Source organism: Lathyrus oleraceus, chromosome 7 (genome assembly GCF_024323335.1).
Source record: "Lathyrus oleraceus cultivar Zhongwan6 chromosome 7, CAAS_Psat_ZW6_1.0, whole genome shotgun sequence".
Classification (NCBI taxonomy): Eukaryota; Viridiplantae; Streptophyta; class Magnoliopsida; order Fabales; family Fabaceae; genus Lathyrus; species Lathyrus oleraceus.
In genome coordinates this window covers 217,679,251-217,685,641 of record NC_066585.1, presented here as the reverse complement: position 1 = coordinate 217,685,641, position 6,391 = coordinate 217,679,251, and positions in this window count along the sequence as shown.

Below are 6,391 nucleotides of genomic sequence, written 5' to 3'. Positions count from 1 at the left end.
AAACCTTGGTGACAATATACGGTCCATCATAGTTAGAAGTCCACTTGCCCCTATGATTTGTCTGAGGAGGAAGGATCCTTTTCAACACCAAATCTCCGACTTGGAAGCATCGAGGATGCACTTTCTGATCAAAGGCTCTCTTCATCCGACTCTGATACAACTGCCCATGAAAAATGGCTGCCATTCGCTTCTCTTCGACAAGACTCAACTCACTAAACCTTGTCTGAATCCATTCAGCTTCGTCTAACTTGACATCCAACAGGACTCTTAGAGAAGGAATCTCCACTTCAACAGGTAGGACTGCTTCCATACCATACACAAGGGAGTAAGGGGTTGCCCCGGTCGACGTACGTACTGAAGTACGGTACCCATGCAAGGCGAAGGGTAGCATCTCATGCCAATCTCTGTACGTAACAACCATCTTCTGCACAATCTTCTTTATGTTCTTATTTGCTGCCTCAACAACGTCGTTCATCTTAGGACGATAAGGGGAAGAATTGTGATGCTGAATGTTGAAGTTCTTGCACAACTCCTTCATCATTTTGTTATTGAGATTAGAACCATTATCAGTAATGATTCTTTCGGGAATCCCATAACGACAAATGATTTCTTTCTTAATGAATCGGGCAACCACATGTCTGGTGACATTCGCGAACGATGTTGCTTCGACCCACTTGGTGAAATAGTCGATGGCAACAAGGATGAAGCGATGCCCATTGGAAGCAGTCGGCTCAATCTTTCCAATCATATCGATGCCCCACATAGCAAAAGGCCACGACGAAGACATCACATTCCAAGGATTTGGCGGCACATGTACCTTATCAGCTTAATTCTGGCATTTATGACACTTCCGAGCATATTTGAAACAATCAGATTCCATGGTCATCCAGTAATAACCCGCTCTCAACAATTTCTTAGCCATTGCATGTCCGCCGGCATGAGTACTGAAGGAGCCTTCATGAACTTCCTGCATTAACATGTCTGCTTCGTGTCTATCCACGCATCTGAGCAAGACCATGTCGAAGTTTCTCTTATACAGCACATCGTCTTTGTTCAAGAAGAAACTGCCTACCAATCTTCTCAAAGTCTTTCTGTCATTGTTGGATGCCCCTAGAGGGTGCTCTTGATTCTTCAGAAAGCACTTGATGTCGTGATACCAGGGCTTATCATCAACTACCACTTCAGCAGCAAACACATACGCGGCCCTGTCGAGGCGCATAATATCAATCTTGGGAACATGGTTCCACCAAATCACCTTGATCATGGAGGATAGAGTGGCAAGAGCATCTGCCATCTGATTCTCATCACGAGGTATATGATACAGCTTTACTGTTATGAAGAAAGTCAACAGTCTTCTCGTGTAATCTCTGTAAGGGACCAGATTGGGCTGGAGGGTGTTCCAATCACCATTCACTTGATTGATCACTAGAGCTGAATCTCCGAAGATGTCCAGAGTCTTGATTCTCAAATCAATGGCTTGCTCAATACCCAAGATACAGGCTTCATACTCAGCTTCATTATTTGTGCACTCAAAAGTCAGACGAGCGGTGAAAGGCATTTGGGCACCTTTCGGAGTAGTAATGACAGCGCCAATTCCACTTCCTCTGGCATTGACAGCCCCATCAAACAACAAAGTCCACTTTTCGTCTGGATCAGGTCCCTCCTCAACAACTGGCTCTTCACAGTCTTTCATCTTGAGGAACATGATGTCTTCATCTGGAAAATCAAACCTCATCGGCTCATAATCATCAATCAGCTGCTGAGCAAGATAGTCTGACAAAATACTCCCTTTGATGGCTTTCTGGGATGTATACTGGATATCGTACTCTGTCAGTACCATTTGCCAACGAGCAACCCTTCCGGTGAGAGCTGGCTTCTCGAATATGTATTTGACTGGATCCATCTTGGAGATCAGTAAGGTTGTGTGAGACAACATGTATTGTCTCAAACGCTTAGCAGCCCATGCAAGTGCACAACATGTCTTTTCAAGCATCGAGTATCTCGACTCGCAATATGTGAATTTCTTACTCAGGTAGTAGATGGCATGCTCTTTCCTACCTGTCTCGTCGCGTTGACCGAGAACACAACCCATGGAATTGTCTAGTACTGTCAAATACATAATCAGCGGTCTCCCTGGGACCAGAGGCACAAGGATAGGAGGATTCTGCAAATACTCTTTTATTTTCTCGAAAGCCTTTTGACAATCTTCATTCCACCTGATAGCCTGATCTTTCCTCAACAACTTGAATATTGGCTCACACGTGGCTGTTAGGTGAGAGATGAACCTTGCAATGTAGTTCAACCTCCCTAAGAAACCACGAACTTGTTTCTCCGTTCTTGGCTCAGGCATTTCCTATATCGCTTTCACTTTGGCCGGATCCACCTCAATCCCTTTTTCACTAACAATAAAACCCAGTAATTTCCCAGATCTCACCTCGAAAGTACACTTGTTCGGATTAAGCCTCAGCTTGAATTTCCTCAAACGCTTAAACAATTTTTGCAGATTCACCAAATGTTCTTCTTCTGTCTGAGATTTGGCAATCATATCATCAACATAAACCTCGATTTCATGATGAATCATATCATGGAACAGAGTCACCATCGCTCGTTGATATGTTGCTCCGACATTTTTCAGACCAAACGGCATCACCTTGTAGCAGAAGGTGCCCCATGGGGTTATGAATGTTGTCTTCTCCATGTCTTCTGGTGCCATCTTAATTTGATTATAGCCAGAAAAGCCATCCATGAAGGAGAATACCGAGAACTGAGCTGTGTTATCCACCAAAACGTCGATATGAGGTAATGGGAAATCATCTTTAGGACTAGCTCTGTTCAGATCCCGGTAGTCAACACACATCCGTACCTTTCCATCCTTCTTAGGTACTGGAACGATATTTGCAACCCATGGCGGATAATTTGTGACTGCTAGAAACCCTGCATCCAACTATTTTTGCACTTCTTCATTTATCTTGACAGCCATCTCTGGTCTTGTTCTTCTGAGCTTCTGCTTGACCGGAGGACAATTCTCTTTGAGAAGCAAACGGTGTACCACAATGTCTGTGTCAAGCCCTGGCATGTCCTGATAAGACCAAGCGAAGATGTCAACATATTCTTGCAGCAATTCAATCAGCCCTTTCTTCACATTATCTTCCAAAGCAACCCCTATCTTGATTTCTCTCTTGGCGTCCTCGGTGCCGAGATTAATCACTTCAACAGACTCTTGATGCGGTTGAATGACCCTTTCCTCCTATTTTAATAACCTGGCAAGTTCTTCAGGGAGTTCACAGTCTTTATCACCCTCTTCTTCAGCTTGAAAGATTGGATTTTCAAAGTCGAAGCGAGCCATAGCAGAACCGTTATCAATAGGATCCGGTGACATGCATCTGCATGAGTGATGGTATGTGCTTATGAGTGTGAACAAAGAGTAAAAACTAAACAAAACATTGCCAAATATTTTTTGATTTTTGAAAACTGCAAAAATAGAAAGACAGTGAACAAAATATTTGAATGCAAGAAGACGTCCTTTATTTATGATAAAAAATGCAGGTATCCGCATAGATGAGCCCTACAATGAGTCATTACGCCCTGGGCAGAACGTAAGACTTGGATATGCATGAACAAACAAAGAAAATTACTCCTTCAGAAAAGTGATTTGGACAATCTCCTCAGAAGACCAATTGTCGATGACTTCACCCGGGATCCTCGGACGCACCCAGTTATCGATGTCGCAATCGCTATCCCCATCTTCTTCATTGACCGCAAAGACCTGGCCATACTGAATGATGCCAGCACTGGAGAAAGTAATCGGCCCCTGACGAGTCTGAGGCGTTGAAGTACACACATCTGAAACATCGGAATCAAGTTCAGCAAGTACATCAGAATCAAACGCCATGTTTGGAATATCAGCGACAACATCATCATGGATCACAGAATCAGTAGGAACAACATCTGCGAATTCATCAGTAGCATCTTCAACCACCTCTTCCTCAACCCCTTCCGCAGACTCTTGGACAGACAAATCTTCAACCTGGAGGATACTTTTGTCGAGCAAGGCCTGGATACCCTGCTGTAGCTTCAAACAACCTCCACTCTGAGTAGCGTAATCCAAACAACCTCCACTCTGAGTAGCGTAATCCAAACAACCCTTCCCACAACCGGGGAAAACATCGGCCTTCAACAAGTAGCCCTTGATATCCAACAACCGAGTCTTCAGCTTCAACACATCTTTGACGGATCTGGCTTCCCCTTCCATCATATTAACATTTGCACCACCATGCTGGGGCATGGGATTGTTGACGACATTCGGAGCCGGTGCAAGGTCGATGGCCTTTGAATCTATGAGGTCCTGAACTACGTGCTTAAAAGCTTTGCAGTTCTCAATATTGTGGCCAGGTGCCCCAGAGTGGAAGCTACACCTAGCGTTGGCGTCGTAACCCATCGGAAGTCTACCAACGGGAGGAGCCAGGGTGCGTAACTGCACAAGTTGTAGTTGTTGAAGACTAGAAAGTAACTGAGCGTACGGCATTGGAAGAGTGTCGAAACGCCGATCCATCGTCCTTGGCCTCTGTTGATAAGCGGGTCTGTTGCCCGGTTGTTGTGGTTGGTACTGAGCTGGTTGACGCTGTGGTCGTTGTTGTTGTAGCGGCGCTATAGCCGGAATGGTCACAGCCACAACATACGGTTGTTGATGATAGTTCTGAAAGTCATTCCTCCGGTTACCCCTGTTCTGATAAGAAGATATGGCACTTGCATCCCCTTCTCTCCTCTTCTGTTCCTGAATGAACGACTTCTTCACCCCTGATGAAGATCCACCTCCACTCTGGATCTTGTATGTCGTCAAATAGTTCTCCACCCTCTCACCGGTAGAGACTACATCAGCAAAGTTTGAGGCATTGCAACCCACCAGGCGCTCCAAGTAAGGTCTGGGCAGAGTGTTCATGAACATGTTAGCCATTTTCTTTTCCAACATAGGAGGTTGAACACGGGAAGCTGTTTCTCTCCAGCGTTGAGCATATTCCCTGAAGCACTCATTGCTTTTAAGAGACAGATTCTGAAGTTGAGTTCTGTCCAGAGCCATGTCTGCATTATACTGATACTGCTTCACGAAAGCCTCCGCCAAATCCCTCCAGCAACGGATGTGGGATCTGTCCAGCCTCATGTACCATTCCAAGGATACCCCAGCTAGGCTATCCTGGAAAGAGTACATAAGCAACTTCTCGTCATCGGAGTATGCAACCATCCTTCGAAAGTAGGCTTGCACATGGGTCTTCGGGCAAGAGTTGCCACTGTATTTGTCAAATATCGGGACCTTGAATTTCGGTGGCACCCTTACGCCTGGGAACAATCCCAAGTCAGCAACGTCTACTCCCAGAGGATTCTGTCCTTCCACTGCCTTCAACCTCTCTTCCAGTCTCCGAAACATAGGGTCCATACCATGACCCATACCCAAGTCCTCCTGAAGCACGGGGAATTGATCGTCCTGATCATCATGGACGGGTTGCTGACCGGAGTTGACAAGTAGGATCGGGGTAGGCCCCGGTCCATTGGGTTCATTAACCTCTCCAGCTGGAGGATCAGTCAACGTCTCTAGTTGAGTAGTGGTGGGATTCCTCTGCATCATCTTCCTGAGCTCTTGCTGTCCCTGAGCCACCCCTTGAACCACATCCATGAACTGATTCATGTGAATCTTCATCTCGGCGAGCTCTGCTTGTAGGCTTTCCATTACTCTCTGGTGGTTTCTGCGGGTACCGTATCGGTGAATGCCTGAGTCAGCTATCCTGCTAGTGGAACACCAAACAACTGAGAACACTGCGGCGGTACCTATTATGCAAGACATGCTGCTGGATATGCAAATGCAATGACATGTTTATCAATTCCAAAGGGCATTCTACCCCCTTGATTCCAGTCTCACATTTGATAAATAGTGTAAGAAGAAAACCCTTACTAGAATCAAGAAGAAGATGTAAACCCCTAGTAATAGATAAACATGTGTTAAATGATATGAATACAAAATGATGTGATGCAATGATGTGACATGGGAATCAGGATTACTGTATCTGCTTGAACATTTGTCAGGTTGCACTGTCTGAAGAGAAACCCACTGAGGAATATAATACAAGATCAAAACTCTGCTCCAGAAACCCGGGTTGGTTGGAGGTTAAGGTTTCCTGAATTTAGCCCGCCCCTCACTGGTAGGTTCTAAGAACAGAAGTTTGTCAGCTTCGGCCCTTCAGTCTTGAATAATACGTTTACCACTGTGATCGCTCGACTGGGTGAGTCGAGAATGGGATACAAACTGCAAGTGCACAGTTCTATCGCGTAGTTTTAAAAGATATCGATCCCACAGGGACTTATGAATCGATATACCGTTATCTAAGGTTACTACGTAAAT